This window comes from Chiloscyllium punctatum, chromosome 18 (genome assembly GCF_047496795.1).
Source record: "Chiloscyllium punctatum isolate Juve2018m chromosome 18, sChiPun1.3, whole genome shotgun sequence".
NCBI lineage: Eukaryota > Metazoa > Chordata > Chondrichthyes > Orectolobiformes > Hemiscylliidae > Chiloscyllium > Chiloscyllium punctatum.
In genome coordinates, this window is record NC_092756.1 from 71,128,139 (window position 1) to 71,141,373 (window position 13,235).

Genomic DNA, 13,235 nt, shown 5'->3' on the forward strand with positions numbered 1-13,235 from the left:
GTCTCCCTAATCCCTCTATGCTGCTGATTTCTGTAAGGACTCCCTTATCCCTCTGTGCTGCTGATTTCTGTAAGGACTCCCTAATCCCTCTGTGCTGCAGATTTCTGTAAGGAGTCCCTCATCACTCTGTGCAGCTGACTATTGTAAGGACTCCCTTATCCCTCTGTGCTGCTGATTTCTGTAAGGACTCCCTCATCCCTCTGTGCTGCTGATTTCTGTAAGGACTCCCTATTCCCTCTGTGCGGCTGATTTCTGAAAGGACTCCCGAATCCCACAGTGCAACCGATCATTTTAAGGACTCTCTAATCCCTCTGTGCTGCTGATTTCTGTAAAGACTCCCTAATCCCTATGTGCAGCTGATTTCTGTAAGGACTCCCTAATCACTCTGTGCTGCTGATTTCTGTGAGGACTCCCTAATCCCTCTGTGCTGCTGATTATTGTAAGGACTCCCTTATCCCTCTGTGCTGCAGATTATTGTAAGGACTCCCTGAACCCTCTGTGCTGCTAATTTCTGCAAGGACTCCCTAATCCCTCTGCGCTGCAGATTTTTGTAAGGACTCCCTAATCCCTCTGTGCTGCTGATTTCTGTAAGGACTCCCTAATGCCTTTGTGCAGCTGATTTCTGTAAGGACTCCCTAATCCCTCTTTGTTGCTGATTTCTGTAAGGACTCCCTAATCCCTCTGAGCTGCTGATTTCTGTAAGGACTCCCTAACCCCTCTGTGTTGCTGATTTCTGTAAGGACTCCCTAATCCCTCTATGCTGCTGATTTCTGTAAGGACTACCTAATCGCTCGGTGCTGCTGATTATTGTAAGGACTCCCAAATCCCTCTGAGCTGCTGATTTCTGGAAGAACTCCCTAATCCCTCTGTGCTGCTGATTTCTGTAAGAACGCCATAATCCCTCTGTGCGGCTGATTTCTGCGATGACTCCCTAATCCCTCTGTGCTGCTGATTTCTGTAAGGACTCCCTAATCCCACTGTGTGTCTGATTTCTGTAAGGACTCCCTAATCCCTCTGTGCTGCTGATTTCTGTAAGGACTCCCTAATCCCTCGGTGCGGCTGATTTCTGTAAGGACTCCCTAATCCCTCTGTGCTGCTGATTTCTGTAAAGTCTCCCTAATCCCTCTATGCTGCTGATTTCTGTAAGGACTCCCTAATCCCTCTGTGCTGCTGATTTCTGTAAGGACTCCCTAATCCCTCTGTGCTGCAGATTTCTGTAAGGACTCCCTAATCACTCTGTGCAGCTGACTATTGTAAGGACTCCCTTATCCCTCTGTGCTGCTGATTTCTGTAAGGACTCCCTCATCCCTCTGTGCTGCTGATTTCTGTAAGGACTCCCTATTCCCTCTGTGCGGCTGATTTCTGAAAGGACTCCCGAATCCCACAGTGCAACCGATCATTTTAAGGACTCTCTAATCCCTCTGTGCTGCTGATTTCTGTAAAGACTCCCTAATCCCTATGTGCAGCTGATTTCTGTAAGGACTCCCTAATCACTCTGTGCTGCTGATTTCTGTGAGGACTCCCTAATCCCTCTGTGCTGCTGATTATTATAAGGACTCCCTTATCCCTCTGTGCTGCAGATTACTGTAAGGACTCCCTGACCCCTCTGTGCTGCTAATTTCTGCAAGGACTCCCTAATCCCTCTGCGCTGCAGATTTTTGTAAGGACTCCCTAATCCTTCTGTGCTGCTGATTTCTGTAAGGACTCCCTAATGCCTTTGTGCAGCTGATTTCTGTAAGGACTCCCTAATCCCTCTTTGTTGCTGATTTCTGTAAGGACTCCCTAATCCCTCTGTGCTGTTGATTATTGTAAGGACTCCCTAATCCCTCTGTGCTGCAGATTATTGTAAGGATTCCCGAATCCCTCTGTGCTGCAGATTTCTGAAAGGACTCCCTCATCCCTCTATGACGCTGATTTCTGTAAAGACTCCCTAATCCCTCTGTGCTGCTGATTATTGTAAGGACTCCCTTATCCCTCTATGCTGCTGATTTCTGTAAGGACTCCCTAATCCCTCTGTGCTGCAGATTTCTGTAAGGACACCCTAATCACTCTGTGCAGCTGACTATTGTAAGGAAAACCTTATCCCTCTGTGCTGCTGATTTCTGTAAGGACTCCCTCATCCCTCTGTGCTGCTGATTTCTGGAAGGACTCCCTATTCCCTCTGTGCGGCTGATTTCTGAAAGGACTCGCTAATCCCTCTGTGCTGCAGATTTCTGTAAGGACTCCCTAATCACTCTGTGCAGCTGACTATTGTAAGGACTCCCTTATCCCTCTGTGCTGCTGATTTCTGTAAGGACTCCCTCATCCCTCTGTGCTGCTGATTTCTGTAAGGACTCCCTAATCACTCTGTGCAGCTGACTGTTGTAAGGACTCCCTTATCCCTCTGTGCTGCTGATTTCTGTAAGGACTCCCTCATCCCTCTGTGCTGCTGATTTCTGTAAGGACTCCCTATTGCCTCTGTGCTGCTGATTTCTGTAAGGACTCCCTAATCCCTCTGTGCTGCTGATTTCTGTAAGGACTCCCTAATCCCTCTGTGCTGCTGATTTCTGTAAGGACTCCCTAATCCCTCTGTGCTGCTGATTTCTGTAAGGACTCCCTAATCCCTCGGTGCGGCTGATTTCTGTAAGGACTCCCTAATCCCTCTGTGCTGCTGATTTCTGTAAAGTCTCCCTAATCCCTCTATGCTGCTGATTTGTGTAAGGACTCCCTTATCCCTCTGTGCTGCTGATTTCTGTAAGGACTCCCTAATCCCTCTGTGCTGCTGATTTCTGTAAGGACTCCCTAATCCCTCGGTGCGGCTGATTTCTGTAAGGACTCCCTAATCCCTCTGTGCTGCTGATTTCTGTAAAGTCTCCCTAATCCCTCTATGCTGCTGATTTCTGTAAGGACTCCCTTATCCCTCTGTGCTGCTGATTTCTGTAAGGACTCCCTAATCCCTCTGTGCTGCAGATTTCTGTAAGGACTCCCTCATCACTCTGTGCAGCTGACTATTGTAAGGACTCCCTTATCCCTCTGTGCTGCTGATTTCTGTAAGGACTCCCTCATCCCTCTGTGCTGCTGATTTCTGTAAGGACTCCCTATTCCCTCTGTGCGGCTGATTTCTGAAAGGACTCCCGAATCCCACAGTGCAACCGATCATTTTAAGGACTCTCTAATCCCTCTGTGCTGCTGATTTCTGTAAAGACTCCCTAATCCCTATGTGCAGCTGATTTCTGTAAGGACTCCCTAATCACTCTGTGCTGCTGATTTCTGTGAGGACTCCCTAATCCCTCTGTGCTGCTGATTATTGTAAGGACTCCCTTATCCCTCTGTGCTGCAGATTACTGTAAGGACTCCCTGAACCCTCTGTGCTGCTAATTTCTGCAAGGACTCCCTAATCCCTCTGCGCTGCAGATTTTTGTAAGGACTCCCTAATCCCTCTGTGCTGCTGATTTCTGTAAGGACTCCCTAATGCCTTTGTGCAGCTGATTTCTGTAAGGACTCCCTAATCCCTCTTTGTTGCTGATTTCTGTAAGGACTCCCTAATCCCTCTGAGCTGCTGATTTCTGTAAGGACTCCCTAACCCCTCTGTGTTGCTGATTTCTGTAAGGACTCCCTAATCCCTCTGTGCTGCTGATTTCTGTAAGGACTACCTAATCGCTCGGTGCTGCTGATTATTGTAAGGACTCCCAAATCCCTCTGAGCTGCTGATTTCTGGAAGAACTCCCTAATCCCTCTGTGCTGCTGATTTCTGTAAGGACGCCATAATCCCTCTGTGCGGCTGATTTCTGCGATGACTCCCTAATCCCTCTGTGCTGCTGATTTCTGGAAGGACTCCCTAATCCCACTGTGTGGCTGATTTCTGTAAGGACTCCCTAATCCCTCTGTGCTGCTGATTTCTGTAAGGACTCCCTAATCCCTCGGTGCGGCTGATTTCTGTAAGGACTCCCTAATCCCTCTGTGCTGCTGATTTCTGTAAAGTCTCCCTAATCCCTCTATGCTGCTGATTTCTGTAAGGACTCCCTAATCCCTCTGTGCTGCTGATTTCTGTAAGGACTCCCTAATCCCTCTGTGCTGCAGATTTCTGTAAGGACTCCCTAATCACTCTGTGCAGCTGACTATTGTAAGGACTCCCTTATCCCTCTGTGCTGCTGATTTCTGTAAGGACTCCCTCATCCCTCTGTGCTGCTGATTTCTGTAAGGACTCCCTATTCCCTCTGTGCGGCTGATTTCTGAAAGGACTCCCGAATCCCACAGTGCAACCGATCATTTTAAGGACTCTCTAATCCCTCTGTGCTGCTGATTTCTGTAAAGACTCCCTAATCCCTATGTGCAGCTGATTTCTGTAAGGACTCCCTAATCACTCTGTGCTGCTGATTTCTGTGAGGACTCCCTAATCCCTCTGTGCTGCTGATTATTGTAAGGACTCCCTTATCCCTCTGTGCTGCAGATTACTGTAAGGACTCCCTGACCCCTCTGTGCTGCTAATTTCTGCAAGGACTCCCTAATCCCTCTGCGCTGCAGATTTTTGTAAGGACTCCCTAATCCTTCTGTGCTGCTGATTTCTGTAAGGACTCCCTAATGCCTTTGTGCAGCTGATTTCTGTAAGGACTCCCTAATCCCTCTTTGTTGCTGATTTCTGTAAGGACTCCCTAATCCCTCTGTGCTGTTGATTATTGTAAGGACTCCCTAATCCCTCTGTGCTGCAGATTATTGTAAGGATTCCCGAATCCCTCTGTGCTGCTGATTTCTGTAAAGACTCCCTAATCCCTCTGTGCTGCTGATTATTGTAAGGACTCCCTTATCCCTCTATGCTGCTGATTTCTGTAAGGACTCCCTAATCCCTCTGTGCTGCAGATTTCTGTAAGGACACCCTAATCACTCTGTGCAGCTGACTATTGTAAGGAAAACCTTATCCCTCTGTGCTGCTGATTTCTGTAAGGACTCCCTCATCCCTCTGTGCTGCTGATTTCTGGAAGGACTCCCTATTCCCTCTGTGCGGCTGATTTCTGAAAGGACTCGCTAATCCCTCTGTGCTGCAGATTTCTGTAAGGACTCCCTAATCACTCTGTGCAGCTGACTATTGTAAGGACTCCCTTATCCCTCTGTGCTGCTGATTTCTGTAAGGACTCCCTCATCCCTCTGTGCTGCTGATTTCTGTAAGGACTCCCTAATCACTCTGTGCAGCTGACTGTTGTAAGGACTCCCTTATCCCTCTGTGCTGCTGATTTCTGTAAGGACTCCCTCATCCCTCTGTGCTGCTGATTTCTGTAAGGACTCCCTATTCCCTCTGTGCTGCTGATTTCTGTAAGGACTCCCTAATCCCTCTGTGCTGCTGATTTCTGTAAGGACTCCCTAATCCCTCTGTGCTGCAGATTTCTGTAAGGACTCCCTAATCCCTCTGTGCTGCTGATTTCTGTAAGGACTCCCTAATCCCTCTGTGCTGCTGATTATTGTAAGGACGCCATAATCCCTCTGTGCGGCTGATTCCTGTGATGACTCCCTAATCCCTCTGTGCTGCTGATTTTTGTGACGACTCCCAAATCCCTCTGTGCTGCTGATTTCTGGTAGAACTCCCTAATCACTCTGTGTTGCTGATTTCTGTAAGGACGCCATAATCCCTCTGTGCGGCTGATTCCTGTGATGACTCCCTAATCCATCTGTGCTGCTGATTTTTGTGACGACTCCCTAATCCCTCTGTGCTGCTGATTATAGTAAGGACTCCCTAATCCCTCTGTGTTGCTGATTTCTGTAAGGACTCCCTAATCCCTCTGTGCTGCTGATTATAGTAAGGACTCCCTAATCCCTCTGTGTTGCTGATTTCTGTAAGGACGCCATAATCCCTCTGTGCGGCTGATTCCTGTGATGACTCCCTAATCCATCTGTGCTGCTGATTTTTGTGACGACTCCATAATCCCTCTGTGCGGCTGATTTCTGGAAGAACTCCCTAATCACTCTGTGTTGCTGATTTCTGTAAGGACGCCATAATCCCTCTGTGCGGCTGATTCCTGTGATGACTCCCTAATCCATCTGTGTTGCTGATTTCTGTAAGGACTCCCTAATCCCTCTGTGATGCTGATTATTGTAAGGACTCCCTAATCCCTCTGTGTTGTTGATTTCTGTAAGGACTCCCTAATCCCTATGTGCTGCTGATTTCTGTAAGGACTCCCTTATCCCTCTGTGCTGCTGATTTTTGTTAGGACTCCCATATCCCTATGTGCTGCAGATTTCTGTAAGGACTCCCTAATCCCTCTGTGCTGCTGATTTCTGTAAGGACTCCCTAATCCCTCTATGCTGCGGATTTCTGTAAGGACTCCCTAATCCCTCTGTGCTGCGGATTTCTATAAGGACTCCCTAATCCCTCTGTGCGGCTGATTTTTTTAAGGACGCCCTAATTCCTCTGTGCTGCAGATTTCTGTAAGGGCTCCCTAATCCCTCTGTGCTGCAGATTTCTGTAAGGACTCCCTAATCCCTCTGTGCTGCTGATTTCTGTAAGGGCTCCCTTCTCCCTATGTGCTGCAGATTTCTGTAAGGACTCCCTAATCCCTCTGCGCTGCTGATTTCTGTAAGGACTCCCTAATCCCTCTGTGCTGCAGATTACTGTAAGGACTCCCTAATCCCTCTGTGCTGCGGATTTCTGTAAAGACTCCCTAATCCCTCTGTGCGGCTGATTTTTTTAAGGACGCCCTAATTCCTCTGTGCTGCAGATTTCTGGAAGGATTCCCTAATCCCTCTGTGCTGCATATTACTGTAAGGACGCCCTGATCCCCCTGTGCTGCGGATTTCTGTAAGGACTCCCTGATCCCCCTGTGCTGCAGATTATTGTAAGGACTCCCTAATCCCCCTGTGCTGCAGATTATTGCAAGGACTCCCTAATCCCTCTGTGTTGCTGATTTCTGTAAGGACTCCCTAATCCCTCTGTGCTGCTGATTTCTGTGAGGACTCCCTAATCCCTCTGTGTTGCTGATTTCTGAAAGGACTCCCTAATCCCTCTCTGCTGCTGATTTCTGTAAGGACTCCCTAATCACACTGTGCTGCACATTATTGTAAGGACTCCCTAATCCCTCTGTGCTGCAGATTTCTATAAGGACTCCCTAATCCCTCTGTGCGGATGATTTCTGTAAGGACTCCCTTATCACCCTGTGCTGCACATTATTGTAAAGACTCCCTAATCCCTCTGTGCTGCTGATTTCTGTAAGGACACCCTAATCCCTCTGTGCTGCTGATTTGTGTAAGGACGCCATAATCCCTCTGTGCTGCAGATTTCTGTAAGGACTCCCTAATCCCTCTGTGCGGCTGATTTCTGAAAGGATTCCCTAATCCCTCTCTGCTTCTGATTTCTGTAAGGACTCTCTCATCCCTCTGTGCTGCTGATTTCTGTAAGGATTCCCTAATCTCTCTTTGCTTCCGATTTCTGTAAGGACTCCCTAATCCCTCTACGCTGCAGATTTCTGGAAGGACACCCTAATCCCTCTGAGCTGCTGATTTCTGTAAGGACTCCCAAATCCCTCAGTATGGCTGATTATTTTAAGGACTCCCTAATCCCTCTGTGCTGCAGATTTTTGTGTGGACTACCTCATCCCTATGTTCTGGAGAATTCTGTGTGGAATCCCTAATCCCACTGTGCGGTTGATTATTGTAATGACTCACTAATCTCTCTGTGCATCTGATTTCTGTTAAGGACGCCATAATCCCTCTCTGCTGCTGATTTCTGTCAGGACTCCCTAATCCCTCTGTGCTGCTGATTTCTGTAAGGACTCCCTAATCCCTCTGTGCTGCTGAATTCTGTAAGGACTCCCTAACCCCTCTGTGTTGCTGATTATTGTAAGGACTCCCTACTCCCTATGTGTTGCTGATTTCTGTAAGGACTCCCTAATCCCTCTGTGCTGCTGATTTCTGTAAGGACTCCCTATTCCCTCTGTGCGGCTGATTTCTGAAAGGACTCCCTAATCCCACAGTGCAACCGATCATTTTAAGGACACTCTAATCCCTCTGTGCTGCTGATTTCTGTAAGGACTCCCTAATCCCTATGTGCAGCTGATTTCTGTAAGGACTCCCTAATCACTCTGTGCTGCTGATTTCTGTGAGGACTGCCTAATCCCTCTGTGCTGCTGATTTCTGTAAGGACTCCCTCATCCCTCTATGACGCTGATTTCTGGAAGGACTACCTAATCCCTCTGTGCAGCTGATTATTGTAAGGACTCCCTTATCCCTATGTGCTGCAGATTACTGTAAGGACTCCCTGACCCCTCTGTGCTGCTAATTTCTGCGAGGACTCCCTAAACCCTCTGCGCTGCAGATTTTTGGAAGGACTCCCTAATCCCTCTGTGCTGCTGATTTCTGTAAGGACTCCCTAATCCCTCTGTGTTGCTGATTTCTGTAAGGACTCCCTAATGCCTTTGTGCAGCTGATTTCTGTAAGGACTCCCTAATCCCTCTTTGTTGCTGATTTCTGTAAGGACTCCCTAATCCCTCTGTGCTGCTGATTATTGTAAGGACTCCCTCATGCCTCTGTGATGCTGATTTCTGTAAGGACTCCCTAATCCCTCTGTGCTGCAGATTTCTGTAAAGACTCCCTAATCCGTCAGTGCTGCAGATTATTTTAAGGACTCCCTAATCCGTCTGTGCGGCTGATTATTGTAAGGACTCCCTAATCCCTCTGTGCTGCAGATTATTGTAAGGACTCCCTAATCCCCCTGTGCTGCAGATTATTGCAAGGACTCCCTAATCCCTCTGTGTTGCTGATTTCTGTAAGGACTCCCTAATCCCTCTCTGCTGCTGATTTCTGTAAGGACTCCCTAATCACCCTGTGCTGCACATTATTGTACGGACTCCCTAATCCCTCTGTGCTGCAGATTTCTATAAGGACTCCCTAATCCCTCTGTGCGGATGATTTCTGTAAGGACTCCCTTATCACCCTGTGCTGCACATTATTGTAAGGACTCCCTAATCCCTCTGTGCTGCAGATTTCTGTAAGGACTCCCTAATCCCTCTGTGCTGCTGATTTGTGTAAGGACGCCATAATCCCTCTGTGCTGCAGATTTCTGTAAGGACTCCCTAATCCCTCTGTGCGGCTGATTTCTGAAAGGATTCCCTAATCCCTCTCTGCTTCCGATTTCTGTAAGGACTCCCTAATCACCCTGTGCTGTACATTATTGTAAAGACTCCCTAATCCCTCTGTGCTGCTGATTTCTGTAAGGACACCCTAATCCCTCTGTGCTGCTGATTTGTGTAAGGACGCCATAATCCCTCTGTGCTGCAGATTTCTGTAAGGACTCCCTAATCCCTCTGTGCGGCTGATTTCTGAAAGGATTCCCTAATCCCTCTCTGCTTCCGATTTCTGTAAGGACTCTCTAATCCCTCTGTGCTGCTGATTTCTGTAAGGATTCCCTAATCTCTCTTTGCTTCCGATTTCTGTAAGGACTCCCTACTCCCTCTACGCTGCAGATTTCTGGAAGGACACCCTAATCCCTCTGAGCTGCTGATTTCTGTAAGGACTCCCAAATCCCTCAGTATGGCTGATTATTTTAAGGACTCCCTAATCCCTCTGTGCTGCAGATTTCTGTAAGGACACCCTACTCCCTCTGTTCTGCAGATTTCTGTGTGGACTACCTCATCCCTATGTTCTGGAGAATTCTGTGTGGAATGCCTAATCCCACTGTGCGGTTGATTATTGTAATGACTCACTAATCTCTCTGTGCATCTGATTTCTGTTAAGGACGCCATAATCCCTCTCTGCTGCTGATTTCTGTCAGGACTCCCTAATCCCTCTGTGCTGCTGATTTCTGTAAGGACTCCCTAATCCCTCTTTGCTGCTGAATTCTGTAAGGACTCCCTAATCCCTCTGTGCTGCAGATTATTGTAGGGACTCCCTACTCCCTATGTGTTGCTGATTTCTGTAAGGACTCCCTAATCCCTCTGTGCTGCTGATTTCTGTAAGGACTCCCTATTCCCTCTGTGCGGCTGATTTCTGAAAGGACTCCCTAATCACTCTGTGCTGCTGATTTCTGTGAGGACTCCCTAATTCCTCTGTGCTGCTGATTTCTGTAAGGACTCCCTCATCCCTCTATGACGCTGATTTCTGGAAGGACTACCTAATCCCTCTGTGCTGCTGATTATTGTAAGGACTCCCTTATCCCTCTGTGCTGCAGATTACTGTAAGGACTCCCTGACCCCTCTCTGCTGCTAATTTCTGCAAGGACTCCCTAATCCCTCTGCGCTGCAGATTTTTGTAAGGACTCCCTAATCCCTCTGTGCTGCTGATTTCTGTAAGGACTCCCTAATCCCTCTGTGTTGCTGATTTCTGTAAGGACTCCCTAATGCCTTTGTGCAGCTGATTTCTGTAAGGACTCCCTAATCCCTCTTTGTTGCTGATTTCTGTAAGGACTCCCTAATCCCTCTGTGCTGCTGATTATTGTAAGGACTCCCTAATCCCTCTTGGTTGCTGATTTCTGTAAAGACTCCCTAATCCCTCTGTGCTGTTGATTATTGTAAGGACTCCCTAATGCCTCTGTGATGCTGATTTCTGTAAGGACTCCCTAATCACTCTGTGCTGCAGATTTCTGTAAAGACTCTCTAATCCGTCTGTGCTGCAGATTATTTTAAGGACTCCCTAATCCGTCTGTGCGGCTGATTATTGTAAGGACTCCCTAATCCCTCTGTGCTGCAGATTATTGTAAGGATTCCCGAATCCCTCTGTGCTGCAGATTTCTGAAAGGACTCCCTCATCCCTCTATGACGCTGATTTCTGTAAAGACTCCCTAATCCCTCTGTGCTGCTGATTATTGTAAGGACTCCCTTATCCCTCTATGCTGCTGATTTCTGTAAGGACTCCCTAATCCCTCTGTGTTGCTGATTTCTGTAAGGACTCCCTAATCCCTCTGTGCTGCTGATTTCTGTAAGGACTCACTAATCCCTCTGTGCTGCAGATTTCTGTAAGGACTCCCTAATCCCTGTGTCCTGCTGATTTCTGTAAGGACTCCCTAATCCCTCTGTGCTGCTGATTATTGTAAGGACGCCATAATCCCTCTGTGCGGCTGATTCCTGTGATGACTCTCTAATCCCTCTGTGCTGCTGATTTTTGTGACGACTCCCGAATCCCTCAGTGCTGCTGATTTCTGGAAGAACTCCCTAATCACTCTGTGTTGCTGATTTCTGTAAGGACGCCATAATCCCTCTGTGCGGCTGATTCCTGTGATGACTCCCTAATCCATCTGTGCTGCTGATTTTTGTGACGACTCCCTAATCCCTCTGTGCTGCTGATTATAGTAAGGACTCCCTAATCCCTCTGTGTTCCTGATTTCTGTAAGGACTCCCAAATCCCTCTGTGATGCTGATTATTGTAAGGACTCGCTTATCCCTCTGTGCTGCTGATTATTGTCAGGACTCCCTAATCCCTCTGTGCTGCTGAATTCTGTAAGGACTCCCTAATCCCTCTGTGCTGCAGATTATTGTAAGGACTCCCTACTCCCTATGTGCTGCTGATTTCTGTAAGGACTCCCTAATCCCTCTGTGCTGCTGATTTCTGTAAGGACTCCCTAATCCCTCGGTGCGGCTGATTTCTGTAAGGACTCCCTAATCCCTCTGTGCTGCTGATTTCTGTAAAGTCTCCCTAATCCCTCTATGCTGCTGATTTCTGTAAGGACTCCCTTATCCCTCTGTGCTGCTGATTTCTGTAAGGACTCCCTAATCCCTCTGTGCTGCAGATTTCTGTAAGGACTCCCTCATCACTCTGTGCAGCTGACTATTGTAAGGACTCCCTTATCCCTCTGTGCTGCTGATTTCTGTAAGGACTCCCTCATCCCTCTGTGCTGCTGATTTCTGTAAGGACTCCCTATTCCCTCTGTGCGGCTGATTTCTGAAAGGACTCCCGAATCCCACAGTGCAACCGATCATTTTAAGGACTCTCTAATCCCTCTGTGCTGCTGATTTCTGTAAAGACTCCCTAATCCCTATGTGCAGCTGATTTCTGTAAGGACTCCCTAATCACTCTGTGCTGCTGATTTCTGTGAGGACTCCCTAATCCCTCTGTGCTGCTGATTATTGTAAGGACTCCCTTATCCCTCTGTGCTGCAGATTACTGTAAGGACTCCCTGAACCCTCTGTGCTGCTAATTTCTGCAAGGACTCCCTAATCCCTCTGCGCTGCAGATTTTTGTAAGGACTCCCTAATCCCTCTGTGCTGCTGATTTCTGTAAGGACTCCCTAATGCCTTTGTGCAGCTGATTTCTGTAAGGACTCCCTAATCCCTCTTTGTTGCTGATTTCTGTAAGGACTCCCTAATCCCTCTGAGCTGCTGATTTCTGTAAGGACTCCCTAACCCCTCTGTGTTGCTGATTTCTGTAAGGACTCCCTAATCCCTCTGTGCTGCTGATTTCTGTAAGGACTACCTAATCGCTCGGTGCTGCTGATTATTGTAAGGACTCCCAAATCCCTCTGAGCTGCTGATTTCTGGAAGAACTCCCTAATCCCTCTGTGCTGCTGATTTCTGTAAGGACGCCATAATCCCTCTGTGCGGCTGATTTCTGCGATGACTCCCTAATCCCTCTGTGCTGCTGATTTCTGTAAGGACTCCCTAATCCCACTGTGTGGCTGATTTCTGTAAGGACTCCCTAATCCCTCTGTGCTGCTGATTTCTGTAAGGACTCCCTAATCCCTCGGTGCGGCTGATTTCTGTAAGGACTCCCTAATCCCTCTGTGCTGCTGATTTCTGTGAGGACTGCCTAATCCCTCTGTGCTGCTGATTTCTGTAAGGACTCCCTAATCCCTCTGTGCTGCTGATTTCTGTAAGGACTCCCTAATCCCTCTGTGCTGCAGATTTCTGTAAGGACTCCCTAATCACTCTGTGCAGCTGACTATTGTAAGGACTCCCTTATCCCTCTGTGCTGCTGATTTCTGTAAGGACTCCCTCATCCCTCTGTGCTGCTGATTTCTGTAAGGACTCCCTATTCCCTCTGTGCGGCTGATTTCTGAAAGGACTCCCGAATCCCACAGTGCAACCGATCATTTTAAGGACTCTCTAATCCCTCTGTGCTGCTGATTTCTGTAAAGACTCCCTAATCCCTATGTGCAGCTGATTTCTGTAAGGACTCCCTAATCACTCTGTGCTGCTGATTTCTGTGAGGACTCCCTAATCCCTCTGTGCTGCTGATTATTGTAAGGACTCCCTTATCCCTCTGTGCTGCAGATTACTGTAAGGACTCCCTGACCCCTCTGTGCTGCTAATTTCTGCAAGGACTCCCTAATCCCTCTGCGCTGC